A 17,938-nucleotide genomic window follows, 5' to 3' on the forward strand; every position below is an offset into this window, starting at 1 on the left:
AAATGTCATTACAATTCATTTTACTTGCTTCAAATTTAAAACCATGTGTGCGGCTCATGCTTGGTCTCTGGACAGTCCCTCTCCAGGTCCCAAGTCTTGCTCCGGTTTCTGTACCCACCTCACCCCACCCCACTCCCCTCCCGTGGACAGCACTGGAAGCCAAGGAGGCAAGACTCTCCAAGTATTCTGAGAACGTCCTCTTTTCTCAATGTTTCTGTAAATTCCTGGGCACGTCCCTCCCACCCTGTACCCTACTCAGTGCCCAGAAAGCATCTCCGGGCCCAGCCAATGCCAAAGCACTTGCACGCAGTCACCATTTCCGAGTGTTTGGATCCACCTTAAACCACATTTTCCACAGCCAGAGGAATGCTGAGAACCAGGTTTCCAAAGCCCAGGCCTCAACTGTGTTAAGTCGATCGGTCGTGTCCGGCTTCAAACCAGTTCATGGTTGGAAGTCCTGGGAATTCAGATGCGTTTCTCCCAGACTTCTTTACTCCCTCCTGCCTGCAGACCATGAGCTCCTCCAAGAGCAGAACAATGGAAGCAAACTAAATGATTGATCAATTATTATGGTGCCAGCTGCAGTGCTGGGTGCTTTGCATGTCTCGTTTTATTTAATTCTCCCAACCAGCCTATGAGTGAGGAAGTCTTGTTACCATTTTGAAGACAGGAGCCTGAGGCTCCCAGAATCTGGGATCTGTCTCTACTCCCATGCTTTTTCCCTCTGCCCTTTATTCCCTCCCCTGGGAGCAGACACACCTCATGCATCTTTGTCTGGCACTAGCATGGTGCCGAGTGCAAAACAGGTACTTGGTAAATATTGAGAAACTAGGTTAAGAACCTTCTGATAGATTCAATCTGCTGTTCTTTCTTGACTTAATCAGAATGTATTTTGCCCCTAAGCTTCTTAAGGCTGCACACATGAGAAGTCCTCACCCACCCACCTGAAGATCCCCTGGAGGAGGGCATGGCTCCAGTATTCTTGCCTGAGAATCCCATGGACAGAGGAGCCTGGTGGGCTGCATACAGTCCATAGGGTCACAAACGGGTGGATACAACCGAAGCGACTTAACACACACACACACCTGCAGGGCTGGGCTTTTTCTGCCTCCTCCTGCCCCCATTACTTCCCATCACAAGGCCCCGCAGATTCAGCCCTGCCCAGGTCCTTAGCCAAGCTGAAAATGCACAGACCAGCTCTTCCACTGAGAGACAGGGGTCTGAGGATAGCCCAGGGCCAGTACACTAGGGTCTAGGGTGCCTGGGGACACAGCTAGCCCCAGGAAATTATGAAGATGCCAGCTCCCTAGCAAAGTCCCCCCAGGCCTAGCCAGACCCCTGACTATCCTCGCTGGGATCCCCCCCACCCCAAAGTTCGATTCCCCTTCCATTTGTTCATAGACAAAAGTCAAGTCCTGGGCCTGCCTGGTGCCTGAAGCTGATCCGTTTGCTAGAATTGGGCTGTTTTCTGGATTCCTTCTTCATCTTATTCTTTCTGCCTGATTTAGAACAAGGCCACCCAGAAGTCCTAAGACTCTGCCCCTCCCCACCCTTTGGCTAGGCCTCATGGACCCTGACACTGGCCTGCACAGGAATGGAATTTGCCCCACCCACTTGGGCCTCCTGCCCCAGGCCACTGGCTTTCTCCCCCTGCCCTGGTCAGTTTCCCAAGGCCCAAGCTATTTTTGCTCCCACCCTAGCCTGTTGTTTACCCCATGGTGGAAGTGGCCAGAGTAGTACCCAGTATGATACAGTGGCCAAATGGCCAGTGGGAACAGGTTCTCCACCAGGTGGCCAGTGGGAACAGGCCCTCCATCAGATCAGAACTCATCTTTGGGGTCTCCATCCCACTAGATCCTGGTCCTTTCGCCTCAGGGCTTTGTCCTCTAGACTCTGAGGACCTTCTTAATGTTTTCTGCCATGGCTGATCTCCTCCAATTACCTGCTAGACCTAGAGTGTCTGCCAGCCCCTTCCTGAGCTCTCCAGACCCCTACTCATGACCTCCCCTAGCCAACCTTGATCATCTGCTACTTGCCCTGGCATCTTTGGAGGGCTGAAGGAAGCCGCAAAGTCCCTACTTCCTTTTTAACAAGAAATACCAACTCATTACCTCACCTGTCATCCAAGAAATCTGATCCAACCCAGAACACTTCTCAGCCAATGGGGCCTCCAGGTCTGTCCCTCAGGTATCACCAATATAGGAAAGAGTTCCTGCCTGTCTTTGCTGCCTCTGTTTCCCCACCAGCATTCATGCCCTGCCTCCCAAGGGAGCTATGGGAAATGATGACTCCTTGATTTGTTACTCTGAGGTCTTAAAACAGGAGGTGATACATCCATAATGGCATCATGCCTTCCTACAAGGTAGAGTAAGTGAACCTGCCTGATGCTAAATCTTCTGGTGCTAACTCCAGCAAGCGCTTGGGGCAGAAACTAATAACTATAAAGCATCCATCTATCATCTTATCAGGCCTTACTCTGCTCTGTTTGCATAGTTATCTTCCCAAGAGTTGACATTGTATGTCTACTCCAGGCTGATATATTCTCCTACCTGCCACATCATTCAGAAAGGATTGATGAACCTCAGGTTCATTACCTGTCATTACACCGTGTACATGTCACTGGGGGCCGAAGTATCAATTCCTCTTGAGTCTCCCCAGTGAAGCAGTCCTGCCTTGGAGGCTCCAGGTCCAACGCGCTGCAGATGGTGCTCACGCTGCAGGCTCTGGAGGGCTCCACGCCATCTCTTACCTTCTCCTGGCTGGGCCTGCTTCTTGGAGGTGGTGTGGCCTTCCGAGTGCCCTGCTGCTTCAGAGTGAGACCTGCAGGAAGAACAGAGGCCCGATGACTCCTGGGCCAGAGACACAGGTTCAAGTCCTAGCTGTTCTAGAACTTTCCAGCCATCTTTTTTTTTTTCTCTCTCTCTCTTTTATTATTAGGTCTTATAACTCCAGGTGACTATATAGACTACCTCAGCTAGGGTCTTCACTGCCGATGTCCCACCCACCAACCCTACCCTCAGCCTTCTGCATGCATGCCTCCCTCCAAACACACACACGTTTGTTCTTAATCTTCTTACCTCTGCATAGTTTATTTCACCTGCCCGAAAGACCACCTCTCAGTCACTCATTCTACCCACCATTCAGAGTTCAGCTCATCCCCAGAGTTCAGACTGCCCCAGAAAGAAGGACCTGGGTGTCTTCCCTCCACCAATGAAACCCACAAAGAACAAGGCCATGCCTACTGGGGATATTCTTCAACTCTTGTAGCCCAGGTCCCTGGGTGGCTTCCAGTGTGCTGTGGGTTTGGGGCTCCAGAAAGGCCACCCACCTGCAGCCTCCTTTCACTGCCCTTCACTCAGAGTGAGAGACGAGGGTACTCTGCAAACCTCGCTGCAGAGGGACACAGATACTGCCCCACTGAGTGACCACATTTCATAACCAAGACCACAGCTCACCCTCTGGGATAGGGGGTGGGGGCAAGTGGTCAGAGCCTCCAGCTAGAAGCAGCCATGCCCTGGCATGCAGACCTTCTGGGCTCTGGAGACGGGCCACACTGTCTGTATCCCTGCACCTCTGACCAGGGATGGACTCCAACTCCTAGGGGTGCTGTGACTCTGAGCTCCACGCCAACCTTGGGCTCCTCTGGGCCTCAGTGGACCCACTGCGGAGAAGGGGCTGCAGCGGGTGAAGAGCATCCGCCAGGGCCACCAGCGCTGCGGGTAAGAGGAAGCACCATGGACAGGGATGAGGGTAGGAAGGCAGGGCCCTGGAGTCCCTGGGATGCTCTCAGCCTAACGACAACAACGTCTTACACACGTATCATAATTTATACCCTGCCAGCTGCTTTTGCATCCACGACACCCGTTTGGTTTCACAGTAGTGATGTGAAGGGATCCTCTTTAAAGGTTACTTTGGAGATAAGGAAACAAAGGCACAGAAAGGCTGAGCATCTCACTAAAGATCACACAGGACGATAGCAAAAGAGTCAAGGCTAGAATTGCTGACTCCCAGTTATCATTCTTTCCAGCAAGCTCCTAAGACCTGAGTTAATTTCCTACCGTGTCAGGGGGCGGGGGTCAGTAGGAGTGGGGAGGGGGAGGGGAACAAAGGTGTGGGGCATGGGGAGAAGAGACGAATACAGGAGTAGGGTCAGGCCGTAGTCTCTCTCCTAAGAGGAGGATCTAGGTGAAGACAGCACAGAGTGATAAATAGGGAAGGAAGGAATGTGGGGGCTCCGAGCTGACAGGAGCAGCTCAGGCGAAGAGGAAGCTGCTGTGATAAATAGCCACAGCTGGGGGTGGAGGAGGGGCAGAGTGCCAGCCTTGAGACTCCAGGGGACCCAACTCTACAGCTCTGCCCCCAGGCATTTCTGCGCAAGGCAGCACCGGGGGTAAGACGCCCCTTTGAAAGAACTAAGCAGTTATTGGTATTACCTTCAAAAAGCATATATACAGGTCAATGCTCTTTTGTTTATGTGATATACTCCTAAATAATGAAAATGGAAAGAAAAATAAAAAACACTACCCGAAGTTCCAGCCCCTACAAAGAAAGATCTCAGATGCTCCTGGATGATGGGATTCTCAGCTTGATGCCAAAGCTACTCTGTTTCTCCTGGAGAAGTCACACCTAGGGAATTGCTATCTGGCAACAGAAGGCAGTTTGAGCTCCTTCTAGAACAAGCAGCACAGTCAAAGGCCAGAAAACCCAGGATAGGTGGCAAATCCATGGAATTAAACAGAAAAAAATGGCCCAAACACCAGTGTCAGCCATGAGCCCACAGCAGACCCACATGCCCACCTTCCTCAGCAGCGAACCAGAACTCAAGAGATCAGGCTACAGGAAGAACAGAAAGTCATCTCCTGGGGGTACTGCTCTGTGTCTCTAGCAGCCCGAGGCAGGGGTGGGGTCCTTGTTCTACCTAGTAAGAAGTGAGCCCTACTGCGCACACACACCACGTGACCTGGGGGAGGGGGGAGAAGCCCACCCTTTTGAAGCTGGTCACCAGCTCGCCCAGCGGGCTACAGGATCACCTGGCGGCTGGAGTTCCAGAAGCAAATAGCCAGAGCACATCAGTTTTTGCTGGGGGTGGGAGGGTGGGGACAGGAGCCCTCTCGAGCCCTCCTGCAAGGTGGGGCTGAAACATATTCACAGCAGACGGTGCTGTCGCCCTCGCTCCGGGATTCTCACTCCTAATTATCTGTGCTGTCAGCAAAACAATTAACCCTCAAAGAAAAATGGCACCATCCCCTCCCAACCATATGAAAAGGCAATTTTTCCCAAGGACGAGGGACACTCAGGGCGGCAGCAGAGGGAAAGTAGGGCAGCCTTGCGCTCGATTCCGGATCTCACTCACCCTGGGTGATTTCGCCAAGCTCTGACCTCCGAGGTCTGCCGCATGGCAGCCCCGTACTTCCTTTCCCATAAAAAGAGGGGAGTGAGTCCAATCCCTAGGGACCCCTTCAGTTCCACAGCGCTACCGTGCTACAGGCAGGCGTGGTTCTTCCCCTTCGAATTCTAAGTTCCTTTGGAGCAGAGATGGAGCTTCCATTTGTTCCTCCAGTCATTTGCTCACTTGCTTATCCACTCATTCATTCATTCAGTTATTGTGGAGACATAAATAAAATGTCTATTCAGCCTTCTTGACCACTGCTTGGAGCTCTCTTCCCCTGAGATGTGGGAAGAGGAAGGAAGGATGGAGCAGGTTGAGGTGGGGGACGCTAGGGGCTTCCACACTCGGCACTAACTTGGCATCAGAGACGCAGGGTTTGATCCCTGGGTCGGGAAGATCCCCTGGAGAAGGGCATGGCGACCCACTCCAGTACTCTTGCCTGGACAATCCCATGGACAGAGCAGCGTGGTGGGCTACAGTCCATAGGTTCACAAAGAGTCGGACACGACTGAAGAGACTGAGCACACATATATGTAAGAGGGAAATCCTGCTGCTGCATTTGTGTTCTCTCTGCAGGTTCAGCTGCAGGAAGGCAGACTCCTCTTCAGAGAGCTGAATGTGGTAAGCAAGCCACCATGGTCCGCAGGGCGGGCCCGCAGAGGGGTGGAGAGGGGCCGTGTAAGGAGGTCTCAAAGCCCCTGTCAGCCGCTGAGGGGGCTGCAGGTAGCACTTCACCCGTGTTCATTAAGCACCTCAGTGAATGAACCAGAATGCCCCTTCGTAAAGGACCTGTTTAAAAGAAAGGAGAGCTTTGACAGGACTGAGACATACTGGTCATTACCCAAGGGGCACTATTTAAGACTGGAGGCACATACTGGTCATTACCCAAAGGCACTATTTAAGACTGGAGGCACATACTGGTCATTACCCAAGGGGCACTATTTAAGACTGGCTCGGTCGGTCTGTCTCATACATTGTCATGCGCTATCATGGGAAAGAAAGCAGGTGAGAAGGAAATTGTAGTGTTCACGGTCACCCGGGGCCACGTTTTTGCAGGCTCCGTCTGGAGAGGTTGAAGGGCTGGTGGCTCACCGACAAGGAGCCCACAGGTGGCCCCACGTCCAGCCTCACTTTGGTCCCCATCCCCACGGCCTCCCAGGATCACCCCTCAACAGACTGGGGAACTCACAAGGCAGAAGGGAAGGCCCAGATGAGGGGCACTGTCTGGCCTACTCTGCCCCCAACCCCCGTGGGGCTGCAGAGCCCCTACTCAGGCAATGTTTTGGGCGCCTGGAAAAGGAGTGTGGGAAACAGACAGGGTCTGGGGGTCGGGGGGAGGGGGTGGGGGAGGGAGCTGAGACTCCTCCCCCACCACCATTTTGCCCAGTTAAGCCTTGTGACATCTTTCTTCCATCTCCTTGTTGCCCATCCGGCTACCAGCTTTCGCCTTCACCCAGTGCCCAGGAGCACAGGCTCGGATGCCAGCTACTCGGCATAAAAGGAGTGTGTTTATATTCAGAGCAGGCCATTGCCCACTCAGAATCTGCCCACCCGAAGGCAGCACATGTGACTGTACCCCCTGCCCAGAGCCCAAGCGGGACAGATGCCAACCTCTGGCTGGAGACATTTCTAAATATGAGCTGGCACAAAGAGTCAGGTTCCCAGGCCTCCACTGCTCTGGGAGACCCAGCCAGGGCTGTCAAGGCTGCCGGGAAGGAGAGGGGCTGGGGGCAGGCAGGAGCAGGAGGTGGCCAGCTGAGGCAGCCATCAGTCCCAGAAATATCACCTAAGCCTCTCCCTGGTCTTCCAGCCTTGTTAGGGGGAGAGACAGGATTGCCCTGCACCCAGAAAGCCTAATCAATTGCCCAAAACCCTTGGCGGCAGGCACAGGAAAGCCACTGCTTGCTCAAATGCACATGGATTAAAAATACACAAATAGAATATATTTTTTCTTTCCCTCTCCTCAACCCCCTGAAGCCTAGGATGCTTGTTAAAAATAGCCTTGCTGTGGCATGGATCTTACAAAACCCAGGGGCTGGCAGGAAAATTAAGAAGCCATTGGAGGCAGCACTAAGTGACTACCCCTGGGGAGTGGGCTGAGGAGGACTGGGAAGGGGTGCTTTTAAGTGTTTGCAGACATGCTGCTTGGATTTTTAACAAGCAGATATTATTTTTATTAGTTAGCTTTCGTTTTTTTTTTTTTTTTTTTTAATGGAGGTTCATCTATTGCATCTTCCTGCCTAAGCTAAAGGCTGAACTTACACTGACCTAGCAACATGACAACTCAGTGCTGGCGGCCTGGGTGGTGAACAGACTCCTTAGCACACAGGGCACCAGAGGCAAATTCAGCCCAGAGTCACAAATGGAGCATGAGTGAGAGTCTCAGGTCTATAACTTGATGGCTGTCTGACCTCAGATAAGCCACTTGAACTCTCTGGGCTACAGTTTCATTAACTGTAAAATGAGGCAGTTGGATTAAATGCTCAACCAGGTACCTTCTAGCTGTACGCATTTCACAAGTTTAAGGATTGGAAAAACATCTAAAACTTGCCCTGTGTTTGTTCCCATCATGAACAGGCAAGGGGAATGTGCCCCTGGCCTGGGGTGCAGTTTTAAAATCAAGGGACAAAAGAAATCCAAATTGGAAAAGGAGAAATAAAACTGTCACTGTTTGCAGATGACATGATACTCTACACAGAAAATTCTAAAGATGCTACCAGAAAACTATTAGAGCTTTTCAATGAATTTGGTGAAATTGCAGGATACAAAATTAAAACACAGAAATCTCTTGTATTGCTATACACTAACAATGAAAGATCAGAAAAAGAAATTAAGGAAACAATCCTATTTACCATCACATCATAAGAATAAAATAACTAGGAATAAACCTATGTAAAGAGGCAAGAGAACTGTACTCAGAAAACTCTAAGAAACTGAGGAAAGAAATAAAAAATGACACAAAGAGATGGAGAGATATACCATATTCTCGAATTAGAAGAATCAATATTGTCAAGATGATTATACTACCCAAAGCAATCTTCAGATTCAATGCAACCCCATTAAATTACCAATGGCATTTTTCACAGAATTAGAACCCAAAAAAAAAAAAAAAGTTACAATTTGTATGGAAACACAAAAGACCCCAAGATTTCTTTTTCAAGCAATCTTGAGAAAGAAAAACAGAGCTGGAGGAATCAGGCTCTCTGACTTTAGACTATACCACAAAGCTACAGTAATCAAGACAGTATGGTGCTAGCAGAAAAACAGAAATATAGATCGCTGGAACAGGACAGAGAGCCCAGAGGTAAACCCTACGGTCACCTAATCCCTGACAAAAGAGGCAAGAATATACAATGGAGAAAAGACAGTGTCTTCAGTAAGCAGTGCTGGACAGTGACGTATAAAAGACTAAAATTAGACTGCTCCCTAACCCAACACACAAAAATAAACCCCAAATGGATTAAAGACCTCAATGTAAGGCTGGATATTATAAAACTCTTAGAGGAAAACACAGGCAGAACATTCTCTGACATAAATCAAAGCAAGATCTTTTTTTTATCCACCTTCTAAAGTAATGAAAGTAAAAACAAAAATAAACAAAAGGGACCTAACTAAACTTAAGAGCTTTTGTACAGCGAAGGAAACCAGAAACAAAACAAAAAGACAGCCCACAGACTGGGAGAAAATATTTCCAAATGAAGGAAACTATAAGGGATTAATCTCCAAAATATACAAACAGCTCAAGCAGCTCAATTAAAAAAAAAAAAAACTAATCAAAAAAATAGGCAGAAGAACTAAATAGACATCTCTCCAAAGAAGACATACAGATGGCCAAAAAGTACATGAAAAGATGCTTAAAATCATGAATTATTAGAGAAATGCAAATCAAACCTACAGTGAGGTATCACCTCACACTGGTCAGAATGGCCATCATCAAAAACTCTACCAACAAAAACTCCACCAACTGGAGAGGACGTGGAGAAAAAGGAACCTTGCTACACTGTTGGTGGGAATGTAAATTGGTACAGCCGCTACGGAGAACAATATGAAAGGTCCTTAAAAACTAAAAATAGAGCTATCATGTGGTCCAGCAATTTCATTCCTGGGTGTAATATCTGGAGAAAACTGTAATTTGAAAAGATACATGTACCCCAGTGTTCACTGCAGCCCTATTTACAATAACCAACAACACAGAACATGGAAGAAACCTAAATGTCCACCAACAGAAGAATGGAAAAAGAAGATGGGGTACATATACATAATGAAATATTACTCAGCCATAAAAAAGAATAAAATAATGCCATTTTCAGCAACATGGATGGACCTAGAGATTGTCATACTGAGTTAAGTCAGACAGAGAATGACAAATGTCAGACATCACTTAAATGTAGAAGCTTTTTAAAATGGTACAAATGAACTTACTTACAGAACAGAAATAGAGTCACAGATGTGGAACACAAACTTAGGTTACCAGGGGTGCGGGATAAATTGGGAGATTGGAGACTGGGGGATAGATGTACATACCCTGCTGCTGCTGCTGCTAAGTCGCTCAGTCGTGTCCGACTCTGTGCGACCCCATAGCTGGCAGCCCACCAGGCTCCCCGTCCCTGGGACCCTCCAGGCAAGAACACTGGAGTGGGTTGCCATTTCCTTCTCCAATGCATGAAAGTGAAAAGTGAAAGTGAAGTCGCTCAGTCGTGTCTGACTCTTCGCAACACCATGGACTGCAGCCTACCAGGCTCCTCCGTCCATGGGATTTTTCAGGCAAGAGTACTGGAGTGGGGTGCCATCGCCTTCTCCGTATATGCCCTGTTGCTACTGCTGCTAAGTCGCTTCAGTTGTGTCTGACTCTGTGCGACCCCATGGATGCAGCCTACCAGGCTCTTCCATCCATGGGATTTTCCAGGCTAGAGTACTGGAGTGGGTTGCCATTCCCTTCTCCATATACACCCTACTACATACCAAATAGATAACTAATAAGGACCTACTGTATAGCACAGAGAACTCTATTCAATCCTCTGTAATGACATATATGGGAAAGCAATCTTAAAAAGAGTGGATATATGTATAATGCAGTACTTGGATGCAATCTCAAAAACAACAGAATGATCTCTGTTCGTTTCCAAGGCAAACCATTCAATATCACAGTAATCCAAGTCTATGCCCCAACCAGTAATGCTGAAGAAGCTGAAGTTGAACAGTTCTATGAAGACCTACAAGACCTTTTAGAACTAACACCCAAAAAAGATGTCCTTTTCATTATAGGGGACTGGAATGCAAAAGTAGGAAGTCAAAAAACATCTGGAGTAACAGGTAAATTTGGCCTTGGAATACGGAATGAAGCAGGGCAAAGACTGATAGAGTTTTGCCAAGAAAATGCACTGGTCATAACAAACACCCTCTTCCAACAACACAAGAGAAGACTCTATACATGGACATCACCAGATGGTCAACACCAAAATCAGATTGATTATATTCTTTGCAGCCAAAGATGGAGAAGCTCTATACAGTCAGCAAAAAGAAGACCAGGAGCTGACTATGGCTCAGACCATGAACTCCTTATTGCCAAATTCAGACTCAAATTGAAGAAAGTAGGGAAAACCACTAGCCCATTCGGGTATGACCTAAATTAAATCCCTTATGATTATACAGTAGAAGTGAGAAATAGATTTAAGGGCCTAGATCTGATAGTTAGAGCGCCTGAGGAACTATGGAATGAGGTTCGTGACATTGTACAGGAGACAGGGATCAAGACCATCCCCATGGAAAAGAAATGCAAAAGAGCAAAGTGGCTGTCTGAGGAGGCCTTACAAATAGCTGTGAAAAGAAGAGAAGTGAAAAGCAAAGGAGAAAAGGAAAGATATAAACATCTGAATGCAGAGTTCCAAAGAATAGCAAGAAGAGATAAGAAAGCCTTCTTCAGCAATCAGTGCAAAGAAATAGAGGAAAACAACAGAATGGGAAAGAGTAGGGATCTCTTCAAGAAAATCAGAGATACCAAAGGAACATTTCATGCAAAGATGAGCTCGATAAAGGACAGAAATGGTATGGACCTAACAGAAGCAGAAGATATTAAGAAAAGGTGGCAAGAATACACAGAAGAACTGTACAAAAAAGATCTTCACGACCCAGATAATCACGATGGTGTGATCACTGACCTAGAGTCAGACATCCTGGAATGTGAAGTCAAGTGGGCCTTAGAAAGCATCACTATGAACAAAGCTAGTGGAGGTGATGGAATTCCAGTTGAGCTATTCCAAATCCTGAAAGATGATGCTGTGAAAGTGCTGCACTCAATATGCCAGCAAATTTGGAAAATTCAGCAGTGGCCACAGGACTGGAAAAGGTCAGTTTTCATTCCAATCCCAAAGAAAGGCAATGCCAAAGAATGCTCAAACTACCGCGCAATTGCACTCATCTCACACGCTAGTAAAGTAATGCTCAAAATTCTCCAAGCCAGGCTTCAGCAATATGTGAACTGTGAACTTCCTGATGTTCAAGCTGGTTTTAGAAAACACAGAGGAACCAGAGATCAAATTGCCAACATCTGCTGGATCATAGAAGAAGCAAGAGAGTTCCAGAAAGACATCTATTTCTGCTTTATTGACTATGCCAAAGCCTTTGACTGTGTGGATCACAATAAACTGTGGAAAATTCTGAAAGTGATGGGAATACCAGAACACCTGATCTGCCTCTTGAGAAATGTGTATGCAGGTCAGGAAGCAACAGTTAGAACTGGACATGGAACAACAGACTGGTTCCAAATAGGAAAAGGAGTTCGTCAAGGCTGTATATTGCCACCCTGCTTATTTAACTTATATGCAGAGTACATCATGAGAAACGCTGGACTGGAGGAAACACAAGCTGGAATCAAGATTGCCGGGAGAAATATCAATAACCTCAGATATGCAGATGACACCACCCTTATGGCAGAAAGTGAAGAGGAACTCAACAGCCTCTTGATGAAAGTGAAAGTGGAGAGTGAAAAAGTTGGTTTAAAGCTCAACATTCAGAAAATGAAGATCATGGCATCTGGTCCCACCACTTCATGGCAAATAGATGGGGAAACAGTGGAAACAGTGGCAGACTTTATTTTTCTGGGCTCCAAAATCACTACAGATGGTGACTGCAGCCATGAAATTAAAAGACGCTTGCTCCTTGGAAGGGAAGTTATGACCAACCTAGATAGCATATTCAAAAGCAGAGACATTACTTTGCCAACAAAGGTTCGTCTAGTCAAGGCTATGGTTTTTCCTGTGGTCATGTATGGATGTGAGAGTTGGACTGTGAAGAAGGCTGAGTGCCGAAGAATTGATGCTTTTGAACCGTGGTGTTGGAGAAGACTCTTGAGAGTCCCTTGGACTGCAAGGAGATCCAACCAGTCCATTCTGAAGGAGATCAGCCCTGGGATTTCTTTGGAAGGAATGATGCTAAAGCTGAAACTCCAGTACTTTGGCCACCTCATGTGAAGAGTTGACTCATTGGAAAAGACTCTGATGCTGGGAGGGATTGGGGGCAGGAGGAGAAGGGGACGACAGAGGATGAGATGGCTGGATGGCATCACCGACTCGATGGACATGAGTTTGGGTAAACCCTGGGAGTTGGTGATGGACAGGGAGGCCTGGCGTGCTGCAATTCATGGGGTCGCAAAGAGTTGGACACAACTGAGCGACTGATCTGATCTGATGTATATGTGATTCAGTTTGCTGTACAGAAGAAACTGACATAACATTGTAAATCATCTATACTCCAATAAAATATTTTTTAAGTTAAGTTTTTATCAAATCTAAAAAAATAAGATCAAGAGAGAAAGGGAAGGAAAGAAGCTGTTCTGAGTGGAGAAACCAGTATCACACCTTGTGGATGACGTATGCAAGTTGGAAAAAGTCTCACAGTGGGGCCCAAAATGTCCTAGGCTCAAGTCCTGACTTCAGCTATTAGTAACCATGGGAACTCAGGAATTGTTCACCACTGGTACAAACAGACCTCCTCGTCTGTAACATAGGATATGAATATCCACCTCCAAAGGCTATTGTAATGGGACTTCCCTGGTCATCCAGTGGTTAAGAATCCACCTGCCAATGTAGGGGACATGGGTTCCATCCCTGGTCTAGGAAGATTCCACATGCTGTAGGTCAACTAAGCCCATGCTCCACAACTGCTGAAACCAGCACTCGAGAGCCCAGGCTCTGCAACAAGAGAGGCCACTGCAATGAGAAGCCCACACACTGCAACTCGAGACAGTCCTGCTCACTACAACTCGAGAAAGCCCCATGCACAGCAATGAAAACCCAGTGCCGCCACAAATAAACAAATGTCTAAAAAAGCAAAGGCTTTCGTGATCGTTATATGTAAGGAAGTGAAAAAATACCCAGCTCATTGTGGGAGCTTAACATGCTTTCCTTCTTTTCTTCCTCCTGTCGTTTACCCTCCACAGCACTGCATGGCGGTTAAGAGCGTGGGCTCTGGAATGAGATTGGTCTTCCAGCTCCAGCACCTATTCACTGCTGACTGTGGCCAAGCAGCTTCACTTCTCTGTGCCTCAGCTTCTTCACCTACCAAGTAGGAGTGAGCCGGGGCGGGTCACTGTGTTCCTGCCCCTCCTAGCCAACTGAGCCCTCGATTTTCAATCTTGCATCTTCAATCTTGCATAGATTTTCACAGGCCTCCTTCCTTCCTGCTATCTCTCTAAGATTCCTGGTGCACAGCTGCCCACCACCTGTCCGCCTGACCCTTCCCTACTCACTCCCTGTCCCCTCTCCATTTGGCCAGCTCTCTGCAGGCTGTACATCTGGACAGGATTCTGTCCTGGAACAGGGGAATGTGTTTCAGCTCAGTGCTTCTCAAGCTTCAGTGTGCTTAGGAATCACCTGGGGATCTTGTCAGAATAGAGATGCAGGTTCAGATTTGGTGGGTCCCAGTTTAGGTCTGAGATTCTGTATTTCTAACAAGCTCCCAGGGGATGTCCATGCCACTGGTCTGGGACCACCCTTTGATTAGCAAGGCTGTATGGAAGAAATCCTGGTGTGTTTGTGTATGTGTGTATGTGTATGTGTGTGTAGGGGGGATGGAGACAGGGACAAGGCAGGCCAGTTATCCAAATCAGAGAAGGAGCAGAATTTTAACAGAGATGGCATGAGGGAGACCAAGAAGATGAAAAGGAGGAGAGAGTTTTACAAAATGATGTGACATTACCCAACCAATAAAAATGATGTTTATTGAGATAATGCAGCAGCACAAAAGAGGCCTATGACATATTAACTGAAAAAGCAGACTGCCCATTATTCTCACACACACACACACACACACTACATCTTCAACTCTGCCAAAGGCACATTTAAAAAAATTGATGGTAGGATGACGGCTCAGGACAGTGAAGGCTGTGTTACGGGATTATAACCACATGTATTTTCATTTCTTTGTCATTTTCTAGATGTTCTTGGTGAAGTTTTATCATTTGTGTAATTTAAAATTTACCTTCTATACACTCTCAAATGCCCACTCCCCCAGATCCTCAGTTATCCTGTTACTGAGGTTTGATGTATTTTGAGCACAAACTGCCATTACTGAGACGGCGAGAAAATGGTGCATTAAACCTCAGTCAAACCCCAAATATAAAGCAACCCAGATTCTGTTCTTCCTCTAAGCCAAGGGTCCAGCTCTTTGGAAGGCTGGCATTGCCACCTCTCACTATAGCAACAGGGAGACCCTGGTAACCCCGAGCTTACAGTTATTAAGAGTAAAAATGGAAAGTCTGTGGAGAGATGTGCAGTAAGATGCTTCCCCAGGTTTGCATTGGACAGGCCGGGTTCTGAGCCCTCTCAGCCTCTCTTACAAAAAAATAGAAAGCAAAAACCAGACTCTAGGAGCTCTTTCCCACAAGATCACAAGGTGTGCTTGGCATTTTCTTCTTTGTTTCCCACTTCAGGGCTGTAGGCTGCCTTTCAAACCAGTTTCGGACATCCCTGGAGGCAGGCCGTTCTAGAGTAGGAGTCGCTGTCCAGCCCAGGGATGCTTGCAGCTCACTTATGTTTGGGGCGTGTTCACACCATTCCCAGCCCCCCACCCCCAGGCTGTCTGTGTACCTCTATCCGGCTTGCCTGGCTTACCAACACCCCCACCCATTCACCCAGGCCCTGTCCCATTCTACGCAGTACCTCCTCAATTTGCCCTTGGGCAGGTGTTTCAGGCCCCCCAGCCTCCCATCTAGACCTTAGCTCTAACCTCTGGGAGGCTGGAAGGGGTCCCAGCTTTGGTCTGGCTGCTCCTGCCAGAGGTATAGTGTCTGAACCCAGGCCTGCTCTCCAGAACCCTGAACTTATTTTGCACTCTAGTGAACCAAGTTCAAGGCCCAGTTCTGCCACCATCTGGCTATGGAATCTTGGGTAGATCCCTTCACATCTATGAACCTATAAACATTTAAAAATGAGTTTATAGGAGGCCTCCCTGGTGGGTCTTGGGAAAGAATCCACCTGCCGGTCCAGGAGAGACAGGTTTGATCCCTGGCCCAGGAAGATCCCACATGCCACAGAGCAACTAAGCCAGTGGACCACAACTACCGAGCCCACATGCTGCAACCACTGAAGCCTGCACACCCAAGGCCTGAGCTCCGCAATAAAAGAAGCCACCGCGACGAGAAGCCTGGGCCCCACAGCTAGAGAGTGGCCCCCGCTTGCCACAATTAAAGAAAAGCCCGTGCAGCAACAAAGACCCAGCACAGTCAAAAATAAATAAATAATATTCAATTTTAAAAATGGGCTTATAGAATCTCATGGTCTCTTTTGGTCCTAATACGCCATCAAACCAGCAGGAATAACTGTTTACAGTTCTTCTATCAATACAGACAAGATATTTCACATCCAAGGATTTCTAAACAACTAAACATTGCCCCTTCAAGCAACAAAATGTGTTTCATTTTAGCCCTACTGCACTAAGTTGCTTTAAAAAAAAAATGATATACGTTTCTCTTCATTTTGTGGCAAGGAAGAAAACCTAACATTTGTCTGTGTACACCTCTGCCCAGCTTTATTCCACAAAGCACTCGCAGTGGCCAAGGTGCTGAAAATAACATAACCATAACCTTGTCTTCAAGGCCCTCTGGCATCTCTATAAGATGCTCTCCTGCATCAGGAGATTTGTCCCTACTGCTCCAGTTTTCTCTCTTCCTCTACCTGCCCCTCCCCACAGTGAGGTTCCCAGAGGTCATGCTACCTGTTAGGAATGGTGGCTGCCCTAAGAAGCTTCCTCACTTCTAATGTGCAGCCCCCTGGGCTGGGCGACCATGGAGTTCTGAGCAAGGGGTCAGGTGGAGTGGTGGTCTCAGGATAAGGAGCCATGGCTTCAGCTATTTCACTGATTAGAGGCACTTGTCCCTCACTCTGCGATCCATGTCCTGGACAGCAGAGGTGAGAGCCGGCAGAGTTCCAGATAACTGAAGTATTAGTATCTGTGGCTTGACTCCACACCTAAACCAGCACTTATTGCTGCTTCATTGGCTGTTTTTCCCAGAGGGGGCATTTAGAGATCACCAGAATTGCTATCATTTCCACCAGGGCCAGACTAGAAGGCAAGCTCAAGTTTAGAATTTAATCCCAACTGTATACATCCCTGGGGTCACTCCTTTCTCCAAACTGATCCTCAAGTTTCAATATGCCCTTGTCTGGCTTCTTCCCATAAGAGATGCTATAATTTCCCCAAACGAGGCTTTCTTTTCAGAGGAAACCATCAATGGGCACTAGATCAGATGCCGGCTCATCCCTAAACCAGAAACACCTGGTACCGCCATCCCTGGCTCCGCCCCCTCCTTTCCCTGGCCACGCCCCTTCTTCCTTCCCCACCCCCACCCCTCTACAAGGCAGTCGCAAAACCTCGAGGCCCTCTGCCTTTGTCCCTCCGTCGCAGGTCAGAGTAGATATGCACCAACAAACTCTTACTGTCCCCTGTGCACACCCAGCTTCCCATCTGAGCCCGTCAACTCCACATTTATCACCCACCTGTCATGCCCCCTGAACATGTGCACTTCCTGCTCCGTGCACGACTGGGCGCCCACATCACTCATTCTAGGGAGGACACCAGCGGAGAGCCTGGAGGTTGTGGTTGGAAAAGGGAATTTCAGAGTTTTCAAGCCTGGAGGTGGGCAGTTCTGAAAGGGTGCCTTTATGGAAAAGCCAGGCTGTAGGAGGGGGAAGCTTCTAGAAAAAAATAAACACTAAATCCACTCTGAGACCAAGATGGGAGATGGTTTACAAAACGCTGAAGTTGGTAAGAAAAGGGCAGGAAATGGGGGCAGAGGAGGCCTGGAGGTGGATGTGGGAGGCTGCTGGGAAAGAAGGTGAGGTGATGCATAACCCAGGTAGAGATGGAGGAGCTGAGGAGGCTGAGAGGAAGTGTTAGCACCATGGCAGGTATCCAGCACTGCCTACCAAATGACCAGGCCCAGGATGCCACCTGGAGGGTGTCCAAGAAGGGGCCTCTGCAGACCCACAGCCCTGCTGGGTCTGACCCAGGGAGCAGCATGGCAGTAAGGAAATGAGCCGACAGTGAAACAGC

The 17,938-nt window shown here is 48.1% G+C and overlaps 1 protein-coding gene across 4 annotated transcripts in view; it reads right to left on the reverse strand.

The window, feature by feature from the left end:
- ZBTB7C (zinc finger and BTB domain containing 7C) overlaps positions 1 to 17,938 on the reverse strand; it is a 382,751-nt gene that overhangs the window by 299,070 nt on the left and 65,743 nt on the right. For 2 of the 4 annotated variants that reach the window (XM_024984588.2, XM_059881078.1), the window contains exon 2: positions 2,750 to 2,820. The gene's annotated coding sequence lies outside the window, so the exon portion shown is untranslated. Of the gene's footprint in view, positions 1 to 2,594; positions 2,821 to 17,938 lie in introns of all 4 variants that reach the window. The other 2 variants (XM_024984587.2, XM_059881077.1) reach the window with 1 other exon arrangement.

This window comes from Bos taurus, chromosome 24, assembly GCF_002263795.3.
Source record: "Bos taurus isolate L1 Dominette 01449 registration number 42190680 breed Hereford chromosome 24, ARS-UCD2.0, whole genome shotgun sequence".
In the NCBI taxonomy this organism is placed as follows: Eukaryota; Metazoa; Chordata; class Mammalia; order Artiodactyla; family Bovidae; genus Bos; species Bos taurus.